This window comes from Triticum urartu, chromosome 4 (assembly GCF_003073215.2).
Source record: "Triticum urartu cultivar G1812 chromosome 4, Tu2.1, whole genome shotgun sequence".
In the NCBI taxonomy this organism is placed as follows: domain Eukaryota; kingdom Viridiplantae; phylum Streptophyta; class Magnoliopsida; order Poales; family Poaceae; genus Triticum; species Triticum urartu.
Genome location: NC_053025.1, coordinates 388,924,718 through 388,933,913, shown reverse-complemented (window position 1 = coordinate 388,933,913; position 9,196 = coordinate 388,924,718).

Here is a 9,196-nt window from a genome sequence, read left to right as displayed (position 1 = left end):
TGGGTGTTACAGAAGTATTCGAAACCTACAGATTACTACAGATTGTTCTGTTTTTGATAGATTCTGTTTTTCGTGTGTTGTTTGCTTATTTTGATGAATCTATGGCTAGTATCGGAGGGTATGAACCATAGAGAAGTTGGAATACATTAGGTTTAACACCAATATAAATAAATAATGAGTTCATTACAGAACCTTAAGTGGTGGTTTGTTTTCTTATACTAACGGAGCTCATGAGATTTCCTGTTGAGTTTTGTGTTGTGAAGTTTTCAAGTTTTGGGTAAAGATTTGATGGATTATGAAATAAGGAGTGGCAAGAGCCTAAGCTTGGGGATTCCCAAGGCACCCCAAGCTAAATTCAAGGACAACCGAAAGCCTAAGCTTGGGGATGCCACGGAAGGCATCCCCTCTTTCGTCTTCGTCCATCGGTAACTTTACTTGAGGCTATATTTTTATTCACCACATGATATGTGTTTTGCTTGGAGCGTCTTGTATGATTTGAGTCTTTGATTTTTAGTTTACCACAATCATTCTTTCTGTACACACCTTTTGGGAGAGACACACATGAATCGGAATTTATTAGAATACTCTATGTGCTTTACTTATATCTTTTGAGCTAGATAATTTTGCTCTAGTGCTTCACTTATATCTTTTAGAGCATGGTGGTGGTTTTATTTTATAGAAATTATTGATCTCTCATGCTTCACTTATATTATTTTTAGAGTCCTTTAGAACAGCATGGTAATTTGGTTTGGCTATAAAATTGGTCCTAATATGATAGGCATCCAAGATTGGTATAATAAAAACTTTCATAAAAAGGTGCATTGAATACTATGAGAAGTTTGATACTTGATAATTGTTTTGAGATATAAAGATGGTGATATTAGAGTTGTCCTAGTTGAGTAGTTGTTAATTTGATAAATACTTGTGTTGAAGATTGCAAGTCCCGTAGCATGCACGTATGGTAACTGTTGTGTAGCAAATTTGAAACATGAGGTGTTCTTTGATTGTCTTCCTTATGAGTGGCGGTCGGGGACGAGCGATAGTCTTTTCCTACCAATCTACCCCCCTAGGAGCATGCATGTAATGCTTGGTTTTTGATGACTTGTAGATTTTTGCAATAAGTATGTGAGTTCTTTATGACTAATGTTGAGTCCATGGATCATACGCACTCTCACCTTTCCATCGTTGCTAGCCTTTTCAGTACCGTGCATTGCCCTTTCTCACCTTGAGAGTTGGTGCAAACTTCGCCGGTGCATCCAAACCCCGTGATATGATACACTCTATCACACATAAACCTCCTTATATCTTCCTCAAAACAGCCACCATACCTACCTATTATGGCATTTCCATAGCCATTCCGAGATATATTGCCATGCAACTTTCCACCGTTTCATTTATGACACGCTTCATCATTGTCATATTGCCTTGCATGATCCTGTAGTTGACATCGTATTTTTGGCAAAGCCACCATGCATAATTTATCGTACATGTCACTCTTGATTCATTGCCCTCCCCGGTACAATGCCGGAGGCATTCATATAGTCATATTTTGTTCTAGTATCGAGTTGTAGTCATTGAGTTGTAAATAAATACAAGTGTGATGATCATCATTAATAGAGCATTGTCCCAAATAAAAAAAGGGGAAGGCCAAAAGAAAAGGAAGGGCCAAAAAAAGAAATAAAAAGGGACAATGCTACTACCCTTTTTTCCACACTTGTGCTTCAAACTAGCACCATGATCTTTATGATAGAGAGTCTCTTGTTTTTGTCACTTTCATATACTACTGGGAATTTTCCATTATAGAACTTGGCTTGTATATTCCAACAATGGGCTTCCTCAAATGCCCTAGGTGTTCGTGAGCAAGCAAGTTGGATGCACACCCACTTAGTTTCTTTTGTTGAGCTTTCATACATCTATAGCTCTAGTGCATCCATTGCATGGCAATCCCTACTCCTTGCATTGACATCAATTGATGGGCATCTCCCTAGCCCGTTGATTAGCCACGTCGATGTGAGACTTTCTCCCTTTTTTGTCTTCTCCACATAACCCCTATCATTATACTCTATTCCACCCATGGTGCTATACCCATGGCTCACGCTCATGTATTGCGTGAAAGTTGAAAAAAGTTTGAGATTACTAAAGTATGAAACAATTGCTTGGCTTGTCATCGGGGTTGTGCATGATGAGAGCATTCTTGTGTGAAGAAAATGGAGCATGACCAAACTATATGATTTTGTAGTGATGAACTTTGTTTGGCCATGTTATTTTGAGAAGACATGATTGCTTAGTTAGTATGCTTGAAATATTATTACTTTTATGTCAATATTAAACTTCTGTCTTGAATCTTTCATATGTGAATATTCATGCCACAAAAAAAGAATATTACATTGAGAATTATGCTAGGTAGCCTTCCACATCAAAAATTCTGTTTTTATCATTTACCTACTCGAGGAAGAGCAGGAATTAAGCTTGGGGATGCTTGATACGTCTCCAACGTATCTATAATTTTTGATTGTTCCATGCTATTTTATTATCTGTTTTGGATGTTTAATGGGATTTATTATACACTTTATATTATTTTTGGGACTAACCTACTAACCCAAGGCCTAGTGCAAATTGTTGTTTTTTGCCTATTTCAGTGTTTCGCGGAAAAGGAATATCAAACAGAATCCAAACGGAATGAAACCTTCAAGACAGTTATTTTTGGAACAAACGTGATCCAGGGGACTTGGAGTAGACGTCAAGAAAGGAGCAAGGAGGCCACGAGGCAGGGAGGCGCGCCTGCCCCCCTCGACGCGCCCCCACCCTCGTGGGCCCCTCATAGCTCCACCGACCTACTTCTTCCACCTATATATATATATTCATATACCCCCAAAAACATCCAGGAGTACCACGAAACCCTATTTCCACCACCGCAACCTTCTGTACCCAAGAGATCCCATCTTGGGGCCTTTTCCGGAGCTTCGCCGGAGGGGGAATCGATCATGGAGGGCTTCTACATCAACACCATAGCCTCTCCGATGATGTGTGAGTAGTTTACCACAGACCTTCGGGTCCACGGTTATTAGCTAGAAGGCTTCTTCTCTCTCTTTGGATCTCAATGCAAAGTTCTCCTCGATCTTCTTGAAGATCTATTCGATGTAATTCTTTTTGCGGTGTGTTTGTCAAGATCCGATGAATTGTGGGTCTATGATCAAGATTATCTATGAACGATATTTGATTCTTCTCTGAAATCTTTTATGTATGATTTGTTATCTTTGCAAGTCTCTTCGAATTATCAGTTTGGTTTGGCCTACTAGATTGATCTTTCTTGCAATGGGAGAAGTGCTTACCTTTGGTTTCAATCTTGTGGTGTCCTTTCCCAGTGACAGCAGGGGCAGCAAGGCATGTATTTTATGGTTGCCATCAAGGATAAATAGATGGGGTTTATATCACATTGCTTGAGTTTATCCCTCTACATCATGTCATCTTGCCTAATGCGTTACTCTATTCTTATGAACTTAATACTTTAGATGCATGCTAGATAGCGGTCGATGTGTGGAGTAATAGTAGTAGATGTAGAATCGTTTCGGTGTACTTGTCACGGAAGTGATGCCTATATAGATGATCATGCCTAGGTTCTTATTTGTTTGCGTAGGTGCGAGGTGACTTGTGTGTCGTCTCCTACTGGATTGATACCTTGGTTCTCAAAAAGTGAGGGAAATACTTACACTACTTTGCTGCATCACCCTTTCCTCTTCAAGGGAAAACCAACGCAGTGCTCAAGAGGTAGCACCGCATGTTTCATCCTCCTTTATTGGCCAGTAATTGTTTCCTTTTTTGCCTCTATTAAAATAGGGATATCTATTCAACTTGTTGCTATAGCAAACTTAAATGTCACACTGGCAACTTTGCTTGATTTCAGTGCAACTGCACAAAACGATATTGAATTTCCTATTTGTGTTGGTAGATTCGTATTTTATGTTGGTTGTCTCATGAAAGGTCAGTACAGGCCTTCATACACATGATTGTGCAGTGTGGTTTGAGATGTTGTGCTATTTGTATTGGTACTATTTTAAATAAATGTTGAATTAAAGCTATTGTATTGCTCTCTTTTCCCATTAAGTAGTGAACAAAAATGGTACCAACCCAGACATGATGCTTGTTGCTTTGTTACAACAAACTCTACATCACCCCCTTTATAAGTAGATGGAAGCACATGGTGTTGTTGCGCCCACTCTACCATAGAACTATTTATGCTTTTTGTTAATCTAATGTCATTGGTAAAATTAAGTAATGCCACTCTCAGAATTAACTACTGAATCTTAGTTCAAAACTGCAACACTTGTTAGGGATTGGCGGAATTACTATTTTTGTTGCCACAGGTTTCATCCTCCTTTATTTTGCTAGTAATTGATTCCTTTTTTGCCTTTGTTAAAACAGGGATATCTATTCAACTTGTTGCTATTAGGACATTTTGCTTCTCTATGCGAAACACTTATGTTTTAGGAGTGTTTTGTGCAGTTCCACTTGAATGGCACACTGGCGACTTTGCTTAATTTTGGTGGAACTGCACAAAAGGAGATCATGGATTTTCATATATGTGTTGGGATTTCTTTCAAGTCCTCCACGCGAGTTGCTTGAAATCTTGGTCAAGAAAGGTCAGTACCAACTTTCATCCACATGATGCTGGAGTGTGCTTTGAGATGTTGTGCTACTTGTATTGGTACTGTTTTGGATAAATGTTGAATTGAAGCTATTGAACTGTTGTCTTTTACCATTGAGTGGGCAAAAATTGTTCCAACCCAGACATGATGCTTGTTTCTTTGTTACAACAAAACTCTGCATCACCCCCTTTATACGTAGATAGAAGCACATGGTCTTGTTGCACCCACTCTCCCCTGGAGCTATTTATGCCTTTTGTTAATCTAATGCCGCTTGTAAAATTAAGCAATGCCACTCTCAGAATTAACTATTGAATCTTAGTTCAAAACTGCAACACTTGTTTGGGATTGGCAGGATTACCATATTTGTGGCCGCATGTTTCATCCTCCTTTATTGGCCAGTAATCGATTCCTTTTTTGCCTCTATTAAAACAGGGATATCTATTCAACTTGTTGCTATTGTAGACCGGATTTCCATATATGTGTTGAGATCTCTTTTAGGTCTTCCTCACGAGTTGTTTCAAATTTTGGTCTTGAAAGGTCAGTACTGACTTTCAGTACCGACTTTCCTCAGAATTAACTACTGAATCTTAGTTCAAAACTGCAACACTTGTTAGGGATCGGCAGGAGTACCATTTCTGTTAGGGATCGGCCGGAGTACATGCTTAAGAAATGTATTGTTCAGATAATGTCTCTGTTATTATATATCAGTTACAGTGTTTTACAAATGGTACTATCCTGCTTTGTAGTTCTTTCTACATGTTTAACCAAGGTATTGTTAAGATAATGTCTCGGTTAAAATGAATCAGTCGCATTGTTTTAGGAATGGTGCTTTTCCGCTTTGTCGTTCTTTATACATGTTAAAACAATGCATTGTTAAGATAATGTCTCAGTTAATATGAATGAATCACACTGATGGAGAATTGCTACTCTCCTGATTTGTTTCCCATTAAGATAAGGTAGATTAGTAGATGTTTTTCTTCTGGGAGTACAAGTCATCAACCGTTATTTCTCAGTAATTGTTTCCCTTATACCTATTGTTGCTTACAGGGATATCAAGATTAAAGCTCGGTTTTATTCCGACTTTGATTTTAGTTGAACTGCACAAAAGGAGCCAATGTGTCTAAGGCAAACTGCTGCATTAGTGGGTCCGGTTGGTTTTACCACTTTGCAGAAAGAAGCAGTAACTGTTAGCGCTACATTATAGAAGGAATGATCGAAAAGCTTTACAGAGTATTAGTAGACGCTGGTGACATGACTAGTCTGCAGAGAGCATAAGCAACTCTACATCACGTGGAGTGCACTAGGCAAAAAGTGCCCAAACAAGTACAAGAAGCCATGACAGGACTCCTAGTCCGTCAATGTCATTCTAAGCAACAATGATGGGGCATCTGGGTATGGTAATTTGTTTACCGTACTTTCAGTTTGTTAGTCCACCGATTGGTGGGTTGACACTGGGGCCAATATTCATGTGTGTGCTGATGTGTCTTTGTTTTCTTGCAGCATATAAATACAAAATCCACAGGGATGTCAGCTTGATTTTAGTGGAACTGCACAAAATGTTCAGATGGTTCGTGTCCTCCATAATACTTCGTAATGCACAATACATCGAACGGTTCTCTAATCATTCGTCGTCACCTTGAGCCACCGAACTATCAGATGACAAACTGATGACAAACCCTGCCCATTCCACAATCATAGGCATTACATATTTTGAATGGGAAAAGCTTGTCAAAGTTTAATCATTGATGTTAGCAAGAAGACATTAGTTTAATATATTGGAATTGAAAAACCTTGTAAAATTTTGCTCATTGATGTTAGCCAGAAGACATGCATTTGATATTTTTGAGTGGGACACCCTTTGCTGTGAGCAACGTCGATCGTTTTTTCCTATTCCTGTCTTCAGTTCCGAAGTAAATATTTACTCTGCTGAGATGCATAGTCACATGAATGTTGACTTATGTAAGGTATTTTAAGAGTTTGTTCTGAATGTTGTCAATGTAATGCCAGGCCTTGTGAGTTTGATTGCAAAGTTGAGCTTGGAATGCTGTGGCATGCGGCATCATGAGTTGTTCACCATGCCTCCTGAGAATAATGCTTCATATTGTTTTGCATCTTGAGCTAATTCCTGTGATTTGCATATTAAGAAGATCATCCTCTTTTGTTGTTTCTATGCTTAAGAAGTTCATTGTCTTATGTTTCATTCATAGCCTATGCGACATCTCGGGTAGGTTAGAGGTGAAACCATATAATCTTCCAACCAACTCATCATCTTAGGCCGTGATTGGATCGTTATTTTCCAACCAAAACCGCTTGTAAAACTGACGCTTGTAAATAAAAGCAGATGGTCTCGGGCGAAGCGTTTGGTTGGTTGATTTCGACTAGTAAAATATGCAGTGGTCTCTCAAATTACACGTGTAACTCTCCGGTTTTCGTTACAGACCTCGGGCCCTCGGTTTCATTATGCCTTTATTTTACGCGTTGTTTCTGATGACGAGTAAATTACACTTGTATCTTAATATAGGTGTGAAATAAATCAGAGCTCCCAAGCGCGCCCTTACCGTTTCATGCCGTCTCAGTCTCTCGAACGTGCTCATAGGTGTCCGTTGATCCTGGCTTCATGAATGAGCAGCGGGCGTTGTACCAGACCATCCGTAGGGCCCGCGAGGCCCTCTCCGTCGTCCTTCGAGTTGTTGTGCTCACCATGGCGCCGAGCATTGTCAACATGGTCAACGAACATGAGGATTCATGAGATGACTTTATTTCGACTGGATGACAGTAGGGACCCACTAGGGCCATAGCCGTACTTACGCAAGTGCCTCCTTATTATGTACAATTATATATTTTTTGCTTCCTCTTGGTTTCCCGATATCACGGTCCCACACCATTGTCAACCTATGTGGTCAATAAACGAGAGAATTGCACAAGCAGCTCGAGCAGTATTTGTGTTTTTGAGGTGTGAGCACTGCAGAGTTTTCTTGAGCGATGTTTTCATTGTTGTTCAGAGGAGAGTAGGGTATTAACTGGGCGGGCTGTGGCCCGTCTACCCCAGGCCAAATATCCAGCCCAGATATTAATTTTTTTTCAAGCTGAAAATGGCTAGCCCAGCTATACTTTTTTTTGAGGAATACCCAGGCAAGGTTAACTTGTTATTCTCCGCCCCGCTGGGTTGCAAATATTTCCTAGGAGGGATGCATTAGGCTTAACAAGAAAATGTGCTTTAAGAAATAATAAATGGGATGTAATTATAAAAACTGGGCTGTAACTATAAAAAAATGCACCAAACATGTAATTAGTTTATAAAATATTAATTTTGGATTTTGAAAATTTTAATTTCATTAATTGTTGCGCGCGCAATGTTTCATTGGATTTTTACATAAGACAAATTTATATTGAAATTGTATTTACTCTGACTAGAAATTTCGAGATAAAAATATTTCGGATCCCATCAAAATGTGGGAAATTTTATTGAATTCTGTTTTGAACATTTGATTGAAATTATTAATCGTTGTCCTAGCTAGAAAATGGGTTGTACTTTTAACAAACTGTAAATGGGTTGTAGTAAATTCCATTAGAATTCAAAAATGGGTTGTACATTCTTACAAATCTCAAATGGGCTATAAGTTCTTTGCCACACACTTGTGGGCCTACTAAGTTGATGTGTCCCCTCAAAAAAAAATAAGTTGACGCGTATGCAAGGCTTTATCAACTTATAATCAACACACGGTTCTAGCAACAGTGGCCATTGGATGTCCATCCAACGGATGTCGTGCTTCTTCTTCAATCTCGGATATTCTAGCTTCACCCGCCCAAAAAATGATTCCTCCCCCTGACATCTGGGGCAGACTGTTTCAGAGGCTGACCTGTGGGCCTACTAAGTTGATGCGTACCGAGGGCTTTGTCAACATAGTCAATATAAACGATTCTAGCTGCAACGACCGTATGATGTCCATCCAACGGCCGTCGTGCTTCAACCTCTGGTCTTCTTGCTCCAGCCTCCCAAAGCAGCGCGGGTCATGCCGCCTGCTCCTACCTCCCGTGGCCGGCTGTGCTGCCGCGGAGGCCTCACAGCCCCCTACTACTCCGACCGTTGGCCAGGCCCTGCGGCGATGGCATCCTCACACCGCAGCCGAACCAGTGAACCCTCGTACTCCTCTCCGCGTGGGCATCCACTGCCGTGTCTTCCCCCCCTCCGCGTCATCCCCTTCCTAGGCCTCGCCGTCGTCCATCGCCTTGGTGCTCTTGGGGCGGCATGGTTAATGTGGTCAACGACCGACTTCGATCGGAAGAGTACTATACATGGAGAGGCTGACAGATGGGTCCACGGCCACAGCAAGGAAGTGCCTCCTTATTACGCGGAAAATAATTATTCCTCCACCTGACAGCAGGGGCCCACCGGATGGGACACCGTATTTCGTGAAAAAATGTTTCCCCCCTGACTACTGGGACCCACCAGCTACATCTTTGCATGCAAAGAAGTGTGTCCATATTACGGGCAAAAAAATGATTCGCCCCCTAACTGCTGGGACCCACCAGCTACATCTTTGCACGCA